Genomic DNA, 15,892 nt, shown 5'->3' on the forward strand with positions numbered 1-15,892 from the left:
GAGGACAGTGGGAGGACAATTGATCTTGAAGAGATTCAAGAATCAAGCGGTGAAGGAACCTCTAAAACTAGCACTCAACCTGAGGAAGAGATTCCTGTTGAACCAGTTGATGAGTCGTTAGCTCTTAGACGTTCCAGTAGGGTTAGCGTTCCGCTTGTGTTGTATGGTTTCCATATAACTGCAGAAGGTGAAACGTTTATTAGTGATAGCACACTAATAAATTTTGATGAACCTGCTAACTACAAGGAAGCCATGGTGGGCTCTGAGTCTGCCAAATGGAAAGAGGCAATGGACAGTGAGATCCAGTCCATGTATGACAATCAAGTTTGGAACTTGGTTGACAATGTACCAGGTCGAAAGACAGTTTGGTGCAAATGAATCTTCAAGAAGAAGACTGACATGGATGGAAAGGTGCACACGTTTAAGGCACGACTGGTTGTGAAGGGCTTTACTCAAACCTTGGGGTTGACTATGATGAGACCTTTTCACCAATGGCCAAGATCAAATCTATTAGGGTTATGTTAGCCATCGCTGCGTATCATGATTATGAAATCTGGAAGATGGATGTCAAAACCGCCTTCCTTAATGGGAAACTGGCTAAAGATGTTTACATGTGTCAGCCAGAGGGTTTTGTGGATGCTAAATACCCCAATAGAGTGTGCAAGCTTGAGAAATCCATCTATGGATTGAAGCAAGCTTCTTGCAGATGGAATCTTTGCTTCGATGAGAAAGTCAAAGAGTTTGGTTTCTCTAGGAGTGAGGATGAGTCATGTGTATATGTCAAAGCTAGTGGAAGTATAGTTAGCTTTCTAGTATTGTACGTCGATGACATACTGTTCATAGGAAGCGGCGTTCCAACCTTGCAGGAGGTTAAGTCCTGGCTTGGAAAGTGTTTCGCTATGAAGGATCTAGGGGATGCTGCCTATATTCTGGGAATAAGGATTTTGAGAAATAGGAGTAGAAGACTAATTAGACTTAGTCAGAGTACTTACTTGGATAAAGAGCTAAAGCGTTTTAGCATGGAGGATTCCAAGAAAGGAGAGTTAGCTATCCAGAGCAATACCAAACTGAGTAAGACTTAGAACCTGAGTACCGATGCAGAGATAGCAGAAATTAGTCGAGTGCCATATGCTTCTGTCGTTGGCTCAATCATGTAGTCTATGACATGTACTTGCCCTGATGTGGCTTTTGCATTGAGCATGGTAAGTCTATATCAAGGGAACCCGGGTAAAGCTCACTGGATAGCAGTTAAGAACATTCTTAAGTATCTGCAAAGGACTAAGGACTGGGTCCTTGTACTTGGTGGTAGTGATGACTTAAGAGTCACAGGGTATAGTGATGCTAGCTTTTAGACCGACAGAGATAACTTCCGCTCCCAGTCGGGCTGGGTGTTTACCCTAAATGGAAGAGCAATGATTTGGAAAAGTTCCAAGTAGGAGACCGTGGCTGATTCAACGTGCGAATCATAGTACATAGCTACGAGCGAAGTGTCGAAGGAGGCTATATGGTTGAAGAACTTCATTGGAGACCTTGGAGTTGTACCAGCCATAAAGGAGCCCATGGAGATTTTCTACGATAATGAAGGAGCGGTTGTCTTAACCAAGGAACCAAGGGATCATGGCAGATCGAGACATATCGACAGAAAATACCACTTCATCGGACATCGGGTAGAAGAAGAACTCCTCGTCGACAAGAGGGTATCATCATAAGAGAATCCTACAGATCCCCTCACAAAGGGTCTGAGTAGGATTAAGCACGTTCAGCATACGAGGGGCATTAGTCTGAAGGACGATATTAGTTTTAGTGATTAGATAGATATTTTATAAACTTGTAACAATATAAATGTAATTGACATTTGATGATTAAGTAATGGAAGATTTATTTATGAGTAAAGTTTACTATCTTTTGTCAATTGTATATTTTGTGTTTCACTTTTGCATGTTTTACTTCCTAAATAATTGGATTGTTCAAATTCTCCACAATCAATCACACTTTGGAAGTAAGTGGTGAATTAAGACTGTCAGGAATTGGCTTGTAGATTGTCTAAGTGCTTAGACATAGCAAAAGTTTGTTGCAACGTTCATGAGTACTTCTGAAATAGTATTTGATTATTGGATTAAACTCACGCTCATTTGAACCACTTCATGTAATTTATCACGAGTGATTGTGAGATGATAATATCGTATAATCTTTAACCCGAGACATATGAGTTGTTGTTTGCGAGTTGGTTGTGCATTGATAATGCGTAAATACATCAGTAACTTGATGTTATAAAACGTATTGTTGTGTACGATTTGATGAGTAAATAGTACAAGCATATATGTCAAAGTTTATTTGTTCCTTTTATCTTAAGGGGTAAAACCGATATCTTGGGCCCCTCGATGATTTTGTGTTGAATTATGTGTCAGGCCCGGTCATGACTTAATTGATGTGTTCAATTAAGTTCGTTGTCAAACAATTCTGAAATCGGGAAACAAACTGTTGGACATTGAGAATGATTCTGTTCCATGTCTTTGTCCACACGATATCTTGCAGAATGGAGGATTATATGATCCCTTATCTAAAAGACGCGTCATTGACTAGGTCAGAGCTCGACAATGGCTTTTGAAAGCTACGATTTCTAATCATATTCTGAAGTCATACTTGAAATTATAGTTATTAGACTTATCCAAGTGGGAGACTGTTGGATTAGGTGTCTAAGCCCATAACTATAGTTGGTATGTACATGATTTGATAGTAGCATGGTCCTTTTGGGTTGCGTTCACCATAGCAACTTGATAGGATGACTTTTGGAGAAAGAGGTTAATTAATGATTTACTAATATATTATAATATATTAATTAGAAATCATATTATTTAATTGGTATTAATTAGAAATTAATTTGGTATTAATTTTGGGATTAAAGGATCTGATTAAAAGAACAGGGACTAGTATTGCAAATCATTGATAGTTGCAATGTTGGGCTGATGGACTCCTTTAGAAGGGAGTGGAAGAAATCTATATGAGACCCTGTAGAATTTTGTCCAAGGCTTCTAATGTGGAGGCCCATGGACTGCTTAAGGCCTAAGCAAGGAAATTAGGGTTTCCACCTGAAAACCCTAGCAGCCTCAGCTATATAAAGACCCCCTTAGCATATGATTTTCGGCCCTATTCTTTCTAAGAGAACCCTAACCGATTTTCATAGTGCTACATCACCTCTCTCCTTCATCCTTTGCTATTGGTGTTTGTGACTCCATTAGAGGTGCAACACTTGAGACACTAATATTTCAGAAGTCAAGATCAACTAAGGAATTCTTGTTATTACTAGATAGCAAGCAAGGTAATCTCCTAACCCTAGTTCTCATACAAATTTTGAAATTGTATGCTAGTATTAGGGTTATTTCTTTGGAATTTCTATTTTCATGTATAACTAAAGTAAAACTTAGACCCAAAGCAATTAGGGTTGCATGATCACATATGAATGTAGATATGCTCAAAACCCATCAATAACTTTGTTATAAGTCTGTTTCCAACAAACTTTATATGCACGAAAAGGTGACGAGAAGCCCCGCACTTTTATCAACTCAACTCTGTCTAAGAACTTTCCGAACAAAAACCCAAAATTCATAAAGGACCGAGTTATCAAATTACGATTATACCCTTGGGCTCCGAAACACAAACGAACGCCCATATCACTTAGACTATAACACCCACATCTTAAAAGGGCCAAATCCTTTCCTCCCCAAGCCCCAAAGCCTCATGATGACTGATGACCGGGCCATGAACCTGAACAATGAAAAGATTCAAAACCGAGTGTTACAGATGATGATGTATTGGATTTCGTGAAGTCTTACAAAATTGAAAAAAGAACAATGAAAGCTCTGATAAGGAGTTGTTGAAACTATTCTAGACTTCAAGCTTCTTAACTATTATATTCTCCCCCATTATATAACTTAAGACATTTTACCTTGGAATTCATCTCATTCATTACAACAATTTTCCACTTCTTGAAGGTGGTGAAGTCTTCAAATATATTTATAAGAAAATAAACTCACACCTTCCTCGTGGAATCATTTGTGAAAATAACATAATACTAGGACCCACTTACTAAAGATATTTGAAGTTGGTCCATAAACATATGAATGTAAAAGTTCAAGATTTTATGCCTTCGGAACTTTTCCCGACCTTCTTTTGCTTACCAAAAACACAAGGTTCACAAAAAATTCCGAAGTAACATTTTTGAAGATCGAAATCATGCCCTTCGATACCAATATCTTCATTCCCTTCTCACTTATGTGCCCAAGTCTTTGGTGCCACATATTAGAAGCTTTTGTGTCTTTTACTACTCCGTTGATCTCATATGTTGAAGCTTCACCCATATACAATGTTCCTCTCTTCTGACCTCAAGAAACTACCAGGTTCCCCTTAATAACTTTCCATTTGCGATCACCAAAATCAACATGGTGACCTTCATCCAATTGCCTCACTAATATCAACATCCTCCCTAGATTTGAAATGTATATGACATTCTTAAAAGTCCACTTTGAACCAATGGTTGTCTTTAGGACAACATCCCCAACTCCTGTGATATTAAGGCGCTTGTTATTTGTGAGTCGAATCTTGCGTTTGTAATATCTAAAATTTTGCATCACATATCTACAAGGATTTGTATTGAACGAAGCACACTGAATCCATTATCCAAGATTCTATTAAACCTACTACATAAAAAATAAGCAAATCGTCTAAATCTTCTGAAAAATCAACTTACTTATTTCTTTTATCTAACGAATGCTTTGGACACTGATTCTTGAAGTCGTGGCTTTCTTTTCAATTCTGACAAACAATTTCTTTTCTGATTTTCGATTGCCCTTTTCTCCTTGACTTCGATCTAACTCTATCATTTCCACCTATGTTTGATTTTCTTCATCTTTCTTCGATACTAAGCATAAAGAAAATATTTTGTTTAACTGGAAATTTCTGCATCTCATATTTATAAAGCGTAAAGAAAATATTTTAATTGGTTCTGAAAAATAGGGGATGTCACAATTATATTGAGATTTATATATGTTGATATTGTATTTCATGAAAAAATTTAAGCACTTTTGTTGTTTTCTTCATTACCAGAGAGTTGGTCTAAAACGGTCACGACCATGAGTAGTTCATCCGAAACTAAACTTAACTTTAAAGGCATTCAAGATTTAATAATTTGGGAAGACGTCCGAAGGAAGATAACAAAAGTTATTTAATTTATTTAAAACTTTGAGGATGTCAATGTTCATATCCAAACATACATTACAACTTAAATATTAAAAGGTTGAAACTACTTATTACAGGCACATCTCTTTATTTCACTCAACATCCTAACTAGACTTCGACAACCTTACATCCACTACTGGTGAGATGCGTAGGGTTTTCAATCCCATAATAATTTAATGATAATAAGTAATATCATTCCTACAAACAATGTTGTCAAATAATATGAATTAAATCTTACCTAAGACCAACTACCCAACCCAACCGATCCTCACAAATCCTAATTCCTGAAGCACGATTATATGGTGGAATCACCCAACCTGATAAATTGTTCAAACAACTATTTGACTACACCGCTAGGGGAGTCTTTAGTCAATGTAAGTCCTATAAAGGAAACCAATGTTTAGAGATTTGATAAATATCGTATCCCATTTTATCTAAGTCTATGGTTTATAAGTCCATGTTAGCAACGTAATTCACGAGACCGCCTAGAATAGTCAAGTGTTGTCATCTACTATGGTCGATGACCCAGACGTACTTGTCAATTGTCTGATTTGGAGCCACCATTTTTGGTCATCCAAGAAAGAGGAGGAATCCACTCCGTTCTGATCTCACATTCTATCCCAAGTATGAGGCCTAAGCAACCTTTACAAGTCTTATTCTTAAAACTAAGGCAAGACTTATACCTAAAGGCAATCGATTCCCAATATAGTTTCTAATCCCCAATTATCATATTTATACAAAGAGCACATAGAACAGATAATACATGTAAACATTTAATATTACTTAATAGTATTAATACTTTTTAAATTAAGATTATGTTCTCGATAATATGTACGCACTCACCTAACAAAGTGTCTAGTGATTGGTGAATCAAGCATAACTTCACCTTACACCTTTTCCAAAAGACCTAGATGTATATAATGCTAAGCCTTAGTCTAGTTTTATACTTCATGGAACTATTATCATACGGGTTTAGATTCTTCAACAATCCCAAAGTCTACTTCAAGATCTATCAAGTAAGGATCAGCCACACATGACAGTCGGGAGGTAGGATCATTTCGGCATATATCCTTTCTGAAATCCAACAACCAAGCGGACGTGACCATTCTAGGCACCTCTCCTGTAAGTAGATCAATCATTATAACGAATTAGAATGATAAATATTAATTATAAGTTCCTAGTAACAACTTATAATTATAATCATAATTTATACGGAAGCAGAGTAAGTGTAGCTCACTTGCAGAGTACTATTGACGGGAACCGGGATCTAATAGGGCAGAATACTGACTCGGGATCTCCTACTCTAAGGCTACTATTCAGTTAAGTACTTAAGAGTGTCGCAGGGCTTCGCCGCTGGACAGAAATTCAAGAAAAATGGGGCTACAGGAGGGAGTTTTGAGAGAGAGAGAGAGAGAAGTGCTCTAAGGGTAAGATCTGAGGAGCATATACGAAGCAGAGTGTTTATAGGCAAAAAAGTGATTTGCGCGCCTTGCCATTTTTCAGATTTTCAAAATTGCGTAACCCATTCATACAAATTTCGTATTTGACGTTCTTTATATTCTTGTAAATCTCTCGACGAGATCTACAACTTTAGTTTATACTCCGTTGGCTAATTTTGAATTTATTTTTTTTCACATAGGCTTAAACTATTAAAGCCTGTATAAATTGCATAACTCTCTCATCCGATGTCCGTTTTCGATAGACTTTATATCTTTGGACTCCCCTTAATGAGATCTTCAACTCTTATTTAGATTATTTTGGTTAAAATCGACCGATCTATAGTTCAATTTCTAAGTTGTATACGGCTACGTTGAATCTTAGAAAAACCATAACTTCCTCTCACGAAGTCAGATTTAGACGTTCTTTATATTGTAACATTCAGTTCAGGTGAGCAATTGTCAGATTTTAAAAGTTCAAAGGTTTTAACCATACTCACAACGTGAGATATGTATCGCACGTCGTGAGGAGGTTAGTGCAATCGCGCATCATCTTTGGGCTCACGACGTGAGCACTTATGGCTCACAGCGTGAGAGCATCCTGGGAGGAAACCCTAATTTTGGGGGTTTTACTCTATATTTAAAGGAAGTGAGGGCTAGGGTTAGCCCACCCTCAGCCTCCATCACCTCCTTGTACTCCCCTTTGTAACTATAACATCCATATTTGATCTTGAGCTTATTTGTTGTGATTCTAGCGAAGGAGAAGAAGAGGAAGAGCATCTACTCCATCATTTATGCATTCAAGTCTCTCCATCAAGCATCTTACACCTTCTGGACCTTTTGTGAGTTTCAAATTCATTGCCTTTTGAGTCCATAAGCTTAGATCTAGGTTTTTATGCTTAATCCTTCATATTCAAGTTGATTTGGTGGTTGGATTCCATAAATTTGCCAACTTTATGGATCTCCAGTGTGCCTTGAGTAGTATAGATGATAGATCTGGAGTATTGTTGAGTTTTGAAAATCTTGCATGAGATTTGGTGTCATTTTCTCTTTTTGTGCCATAGCTAGTGTTTGGGACATGCATGTCTAAAAAGCCACGATTTTTATGATGTTACGGCGCAAATAAGACTCTATGAAGGATTTGGTTTCTTGGCCAAAAAGTGGTTAAGAGTTTCATTAATAACTTTTGATCAGAGCGTTCTCACGACGTGAGCACAAGGGTATCACAACGTGAGGGTGGTATTCCTCGACTGTTTTGGCTTATTAGGTCACAACGTTACCATCAGGGGTCAAGACGTGACTAGTGGATTGTGGACCTTCGAGTATGGATTGGTTTTGACCCAGATTTGACCGAAATTGACCTAAGGGTATTTTGGTTATTTTGAGTTGTATTTGAGATTAGTCCCTATTTGATGAATAGGTGACCGGTAGAGCTGATGTTCAGAGCACTGTCCTGTTCGGTGATCTTTTCAAACTGAAAGGTGAGTTTTTCTCACTGTACTTGTGTGTCAAAGGCACCAAGGCCGTCCCATTGGATTTAATATCTTGGTATATTGATAGATGTTATACTGAGCATGCGGTAGATCTATATGATTACCTATATTATTGGATATGTGTTAGACTGGTAGATCTGTAGGACTACGTGTATTTGTTGGCTATTGATTGCTATGATATTTGTTGATGTGTTATTGTTGTTTGGATTGAGACGGTCCTGCTTTATGCTGAAATCCAAGATACCCCGGGCGGTTTAGATAGAATAAAGGTCTTTGAGGCGGTCCAGTCAGACCGAAGGCCTGGAGAGCGGCCCAGATAGGCTGTAGGCCCGGCGCGACAATCCAGTCACGCTGAAAGCTCTTAGAGCAGTCCAGATAGGCTGTAGGCCCAATGCGGCGGTCCAGTAAGGCTGTAGAATCATGTATGCATGTTGTTGTTTGTATGGTTGTGTGCGGAACTTTGGGGGAACTCACTAAGCATTGGCTTATGGTTTAAGTTTATGTTTCAAGTGCTTCTGATGATCGGGGCAAGGCGAAGGTGTGACCGTACACATCCGTTTGTGTTATGTTTTAGGGATTATGATACATTGATCTTGAGAAATACTTTTATTCTAATACTTGAATTTGAGACGGGTCTGCTTTAATGGTACGATTGCTTCAAGCTGATCAACCAGCCTTCTATCTTCATCAATCCTTAACTCTGAGAGTGGAAGGAAATCAACTTCTTCTCCCGAGTATTTCCTCAAATAACAAACATGAAAGGTATGATGGATACCTTGCAGTTCATCAGGTAATTCAAGCTTGTATGCTTGATTCTCTATCCTTTGAAGTACCTTAAATGGTCCTATAAAACGAGGACTCAACTTTCCATGATTTCTGAATCTTATAAGTCCCTTCCATGATGAGACTTTTAATAACACTTGATCACCCACATCAAATGTTATCAAGCATCACTTCTTGTCTGCGTAGCTTTTTTGACGACTTTGAGCAGCTAACACCCTTTCCCTGATGACTTTTAGCTTCTCAACGGTCTGATGTACTAACTCAAGACCCGCGATGTGTTTCTCTCCCGCTTCCAACCAACAATCCTTAACTCTGAAAGTGGAAGAAAATCAACTTCTTCTCCCGAGTATTTCGTCAAATAACAAACATGAAAGGTATGATGGATACCTTGCAGTTCGTCAGGTAATTCATGCTTGTATGCTTGATTTCCTATCCTTTGAAGTACCTTAAATGGTCCTATAAAATAAGGACTCAACTTTCCATGATTTCCGAATCTTATAACTCCCTTCCATGGTCAGACTTTTAATAACACTTGATCACCCACATCAAATGTTATCGGGCATCGCTTCTGGTCAGCGTAGCTTTTTTGACGACTTTGAGCAGCTAACATCCTTTCCCTGATGACTTTTAGCTTCTCAACGGTCTGATGTACTAACTCAATACTCGCTAAGTGTTTCTCTCCCGCTTCCAACCGACACGATGGCGTACGACACTTCCTTCCTTACAGTGCTTCTTAAGGAGGCATCTTGATGCTTGAGTGATAAATATTGTTGTAGGCAAATTCAGCCAGTGATAAGTGGTCATCTCAGCTACCAGGAAACTCTAAGGCACATGCCCGCAACATATCTTCCAAGGTTTAGATATTTCTCTCACTTTGTCCGTCTATTTGTGGATGATAGGCAGTACTCAAACATAACTTCGTGCTAATTCTTCTTACACACCCTTCTAGAATCTAGAAGTAAATCGTCTGTCCCTATCTGACACAATAGATAAGGGTACTCCATGAATCCTAATGATTTCCCTTACATAGGTCTCTTCCAACTTCTCCATAGACCAATTCTCTTGTGCGGCTATGAAATGTGCATTCTTTGTAAGTTGGTCTACTACAACCCAGATCATGTCGTGACCTCTTTTTGTCTTTGACAACTTCATTATAAAACCCATGGTAACATCATCTCACTTTCCTATGGATGCCAATAAGGGTTCCAAATCCACATATGGCTTCTGATGTTGTACCTTTACTCTGGCACAATTTGCGCACTCTGCTACGTAAGTTGCCACATCAACCTTCATTGTCGGCCACCAATAATAAGGTTTTACGTCCAAGTACATTTTGGTGTTTCCTCGGTGTATATAATACATGGTCTTATGAGATTCTTCCATAAGAATATCTCGTATACCACCCATCTTAGGCGCCCAAATGCGGTTCTTAAACATCTTCAACCCTTCCTTATCTTCTTCAAACACAAACGTCTTGCCTAAACGTTCTTACTTCTTATTATCTTCTGCCAGATCCTTTGTATGAGCTTCCTTGATCTTTTCCACAATCGTTGAGATCACTTAGATCTTCAACTATCTAGCTCTTTTCCCTTCCGTAATCACCTTTCTACTTAAGGAGTCAACTACGATATTTGCTTTACATGTGTAGTAAAGTATCTTACAATAGTAGTCCATGAGTAGCTCCATCCATCGCCTTTGTCTCATGTTCAATTCTTTCTGAGCAAAGAGATATTGAAGCCTTTTATGATCCACATATAGTTTACATTTGGTTCCATAGAGACAGTGTCTCCAAATATTTAGGGCAAAGACCACTTTTGCAAGCTCCAGATCATGAGTTGGATAATTGTGCTCACAGGGCTTCAATTGTCTGAGACGTAAGCTACTACTTTATCTCTTTGGTTAAGGATATATCCCAATCCAATATTAGAAGCATCGTTGAAAACAGTAAAGTTATCAGTTCCTTCTGGTAGGACGAGGATTGATGCTTCACACAACCTCTTGTTCAATTCACCAAAAGCTCTTTCTTGCTTCTCGCTCCAAGTATAGGAAACTCTCTTTTTGGTCAGGACTGTCAATGGAGCCACAATAGAAGAGAAATTTTGGATGAATCTTTGATAGTAGCCTACTAATCCTAGAAAACTACGAATTTATGTCGGACTCTTTGGCGTCTACCATTTCATCACAACTTCTATATTTGTTGGGTCAACCATAATGCCTTCCTGGTTAACTATATCACCCAATAATTGTATCTCCCATATCCAAACGTCACACTTGGAAAACTTTGCATAAAGCTTCTCCCTCTTTAGGACTTCCAATACTTCTCAAAGATGTTTTTCATGATCTTGATTGTTTTTGGAGTAAATTAAGATATCATCAATAAACACTATTAATGATTTATTGAGAATTTACAAACTCGATGCATCATATCCATGAATACCGTGGATCATTTGTTAGTCCGAATGAAATAACAAGGAATTCACGGTGTCCATACCTTGTTCGTGTCTATCATGTATACTAAGAATGTTGAACATCCCTTAAATAGCCATCTTCTGGCCTTCATCATTGTGATAATTCCATATCTCACTCTACTCTTATCATCGTAAACCACAAATGGTTCTCTCCCAGGGGGATTAATACATACCATCTTCCTTCCATATAAGATGTTTGCAAGGTTTTCTCCCAACCAATCTATGCCGAGAATTACATCGAACTCGCTGAACTCGAAAGGCAAAAGATCTCGATGAAATTTGTTTCCATTCAAGTTGATAGTTACGACCTATAACATTTTTCTAATAGATATATATTCCTACCACCAGCTACTTCTGCTGAGATAGGGGTACTTAGCGTAAGTGGTGATAACTTAAGTTTCCTACCAAATTCATGCGATATAAATGAATGATCTGCTCCAGAATTAAATTATATATGTGCAAGAATTTGATTAACTAAGAATGTACCTGAAGCAGCATCAGATTCTTCCTTTAATTCATTAAGGGTCATCTGATAGCTTCAACCCTTGGGATTTGGTGCCATGATCCTTGGGATTGGTTTCTCAACCTTTAGGCACTCTGCATTCATGTGTCCCTCATCTCCACAATTGAAACAAACTTTTCCTTTGACTGGGAAATTTGTAGAAATATGATCGGGCTTCTTGCACTTGAAGCAGACGACATAGTCGCCGAAATGATTCTTCTTGCACTGGTTGCACCACTTCCCTTCTTGGTTGCTTCCAGGCATGTTGCTTGACCTTGAGAACTTCTTCTTCTTCTTCTTCTTCTTCTTGTTGCTTCCCTCAACTTTCCTCTTTTCATCGACTTCTGCTTTGTAAGTATTCCTTTTCTTAATAATTCCTTCCATGGATTTTACTGCCCAGACGACTGCCTGGAAAGTAGGTGCCTGCTTAACCGGCACCATATACTCCCATGGAAATCCCTTTGCATATCTATCAATCTTGGCCAACTCGTCAGGGACCACACGTAATGCAAACTCCATTTTATCCATGAAAGCATTGGTGTATTCGTCTGTCGTCATGCTTCCCTTATTCAAAGCCAGGAAATGATTCTCCAATTCCAGTATGCTCTCAGCTGAACATGACTTCCTCTTAAAGTGGGTTTAGAATTCGTCACATGTCAGCTTATAACATCCCAAAAAACCGAGGGTAAAATTTTCATTTTTGATATATATAGATTCAACATCAATGTACATTTATCCAACATTAAGGTATTCCAAATTAAACAATTATCAGAGTAATTCCCAAAATCATTAGTTGCGGAAAAACATAGGTGTGTGCGCTGCGATCAAGCTGGGCCCTTCCCTTTCGAACCGGAAGTACCTGAAACCATAAACAATAAACTATAAGCACAAAGCTTAGTGAGTTCCCCAAAATACCACATACCATACATAACCATGAGCCAAACATATCAGACATATCCAATCAATCAATAAAAGTGCTATGTGCCAACCATAGTCTTGCCATTAAGCGACGAGCTGCCTCGTGGCCTTCATTGCCAGGCCGGGGGCCAGAACCCTGGGTCTTACAGACAAGTGCCACGAGCCACCTCCGGGTCTTCCATGCAAGCATCACAAAGACAACTAGCATACAATCTACAGTATTTAACTAATTAACTGCCAGAGTTCAGACTCTGGTCTTGCATACAGTTTGCTAGGAGCCGCCTCTTGGTCTTTCATACAAACTGCCAAGGGTTACCACCGGGTCTTCCTATAATACATAAACCAAATGGGCCGGCATTGGTGCCTTCGACCCATAGAACAGTGAGGAGACTCACCTCGAATGCAGAAGTTCACAGAAAGAAATCCCTAGCTACTGCCCTGACGATTCCTCCGGGCTATCAATACCAAGATAACACCCAATTAGAAATTGGGTTCCAAACTATGATCCATAAACCATACTTGGGGTAAAATGACCATTTTACCCCTAACCCAACTTGAACCAAAACTGAGGCCCAAGTCCAAAAACCATAAAGGCCCAAAACCAAAAGTTCCACAAAGGCCCACTAATGACCCAATTTTCCAAATTATGCCCAACCCATATTGGCCTTATTCTAAAGCCTAAAAATTCCTTTAGTCCAACAGTTGATCTCAGATGGCCCAAAAGGCCCAAAGCAACAAAGCCCAAATAGGTAGCCCAAAACTGAAATGACACCATAAGGCCCAATAAGGCCCAAATCAGCAAGACCCACATCCAAAGTTAAGTCCAAGCCCAACAACCAAAAACTCCACTGATCAGACGAACGCACGGCATCCAAGGGCTGAACATACGACGTTCGTCGCCGGGCAAATTGACGGGGACTTAAGAAGGAACGTGCTGCGTTCCCAGGGGCTACGCACGGCGTTCAAGGCTAAGTTCCAAATTCTCATTCTAAGGACTTAATACATTAATTCCAACATCCAGAACCCTAAAATAGTCCCATAACAGTGACTTAACCCATAAAGTCGAAGGCTTTAAACTTTGCATGGCTTAAAGAAGCCCAACACCAAAGATGAACCCCAAAGGTCAAAATCACCCCAAAATGTCTTTAAAACGTCTTAATACCTTAAGACCTCAATCCAAACTTGCAGATTTGATTTCAAGGGACTTCTTAAGTCATAAAGTTTCCAACTTTATGACTTAACATAACTCAATGGGACCCAAATCAAAACCCTAAGTCCCAAACTTCATCAAATGACTACCAAATAATGTATGGAAGGTTTATACCCATCAAGATCCAAACTTTATGACTCCATAACCTCAACAAGTACCAAATATGAAGCTCAAAGGTTCTGGAGTAACTTCTACTCACAAGAACCACCTCAAAGGGACCAAAACCATAACAAAATACCACTTAGCTAGATCTACATGAAAGAGTTGTCAAGGTTGAGACTTTATACCTCCAGAAGATAGATCTAGGTGCACAAAGCCTAGATCCAAAAGCTCCAAGTCAAGCAATGACTCTTCAAGAAGTTCCTTCTTCTTCCTTAAGCACCAAAAACACACATAAATCACTTTGAAGCTCAAGAATCACTCAAATGGAGGCTAGGGTTTCGTTCTTAGGGTTGGAGAGGATGGAGGCTAAAGGAAATGAGGGTTGGATGTTAGTTAAGGTCTTTAAATAGGTCCAAGACCCTAATTTAAGGTTTTAATCTGGCCTGACGAACGCAATGCGTTCCCTTAGGGAACACAGGGCGCTCCCAAATGCACCCGCATCCAAATTCCCGTGTACGCCACGCGTACCCGTTTTGGCCCAACACCCGTCTAACTTCAAATGGTCATAACGTTTGCATGCCTTATCCGTTTTTGACGTTCTTTATATCCACGAAAAGGTAACGAGAAGCCCTACACTTCTATAAAATTTATTTAGTCTGAAATCCAACCGAAATTAAATCCAAAATTCATAAAAGACCGAATTGTCAAATTACGATTATACCCTTGACCTCCGAAGACACAATCGAACACTTGGATCACTTAAACCATAACACCCACACCCGAGAAGGACCAAAATCTTCCTTCCCCAAGGCCCTAAGCCTCATGACCACTGAAGATTGGGCCGCAGCCCCAAATAAAGAAGCAAATCTGAAACCGAGTGTTACAACTCTCCCCCACTTAAATTAGATTTTGTCCTCGAAATCGCTCCTTACCAACACTCGTATCAAAATGAACAACTTGAGGAATGTAACCGAAAATTCTACACATAAAACAACTTTCCCAAAACAACCGAACCCAAACTAAAACTTCCATCCCGAAGAAAAACAAACTCTGAGCCCCAGAAGGAAACCACTTCTACCCTTTCCGAAACCTGGAATCTACATTGGTCTGACTCCCTGATAGACCGCCCAGGCTGAAACAACTCCATGTCAAACTCTCAACGAATAACAGACCATACATAACACTTCCAACCCTTATCATCGTAATGCTACCAACAAAATAAACTCACTGACCATAACCAGATGCAGAACGCCCATACTTAACAGATGGATCAGATAATCCTTCGAGTAGAAGATCCATCCCTGCAACGGTTAGACTCAAATGAGAGCAGTGCAATAGTGTCAAATCAATTACTCTGAGATTATTTAATCCCACTGCAAGAGGCTTAGCATCTCCCGATCAATAGGCTACCCCACACACAAGGATCCCAAATCACTACTTCTACTCGAAACATCACACCGCCTTCTAGCTGCTTTCCATAGCAGCCGAGACCTCCATGGTTCCAACTTGTCTGCCAACTATCCGGAATACCGGATTCCCGCCCGGTTGCTGAGCCAAAAGACACTCACACAGTCACCCCACATGACTTCCGAAAGAAAACCTCGACTGACAATAATTACCCGAACCATCACGACACCAACCCGATGCTAAACTGAACACTACAGGACCAACTATAGCCTTATCTCATACCCGGTCTCCCGCGACCTACCAATTCCTAATTCCAAACATGTTGTGGCCCTCCCACA

The sequence above is a fragment of the Lactuca virosa genome, chromosome 4, assembly GCF_052849685.1.
Source record: "Lactuca virosa cultivar CGN04683 chromosome 4, Lactuca_virosa_CGN04683_v6, whole genome shotgun sequence".
Lineage (NCBI taxonomy): Eukaryota > Viridiplantae > Streptophyta > Magnoliopsida > Asterales > Asteraceae > Lactuca > Lactuca virosa.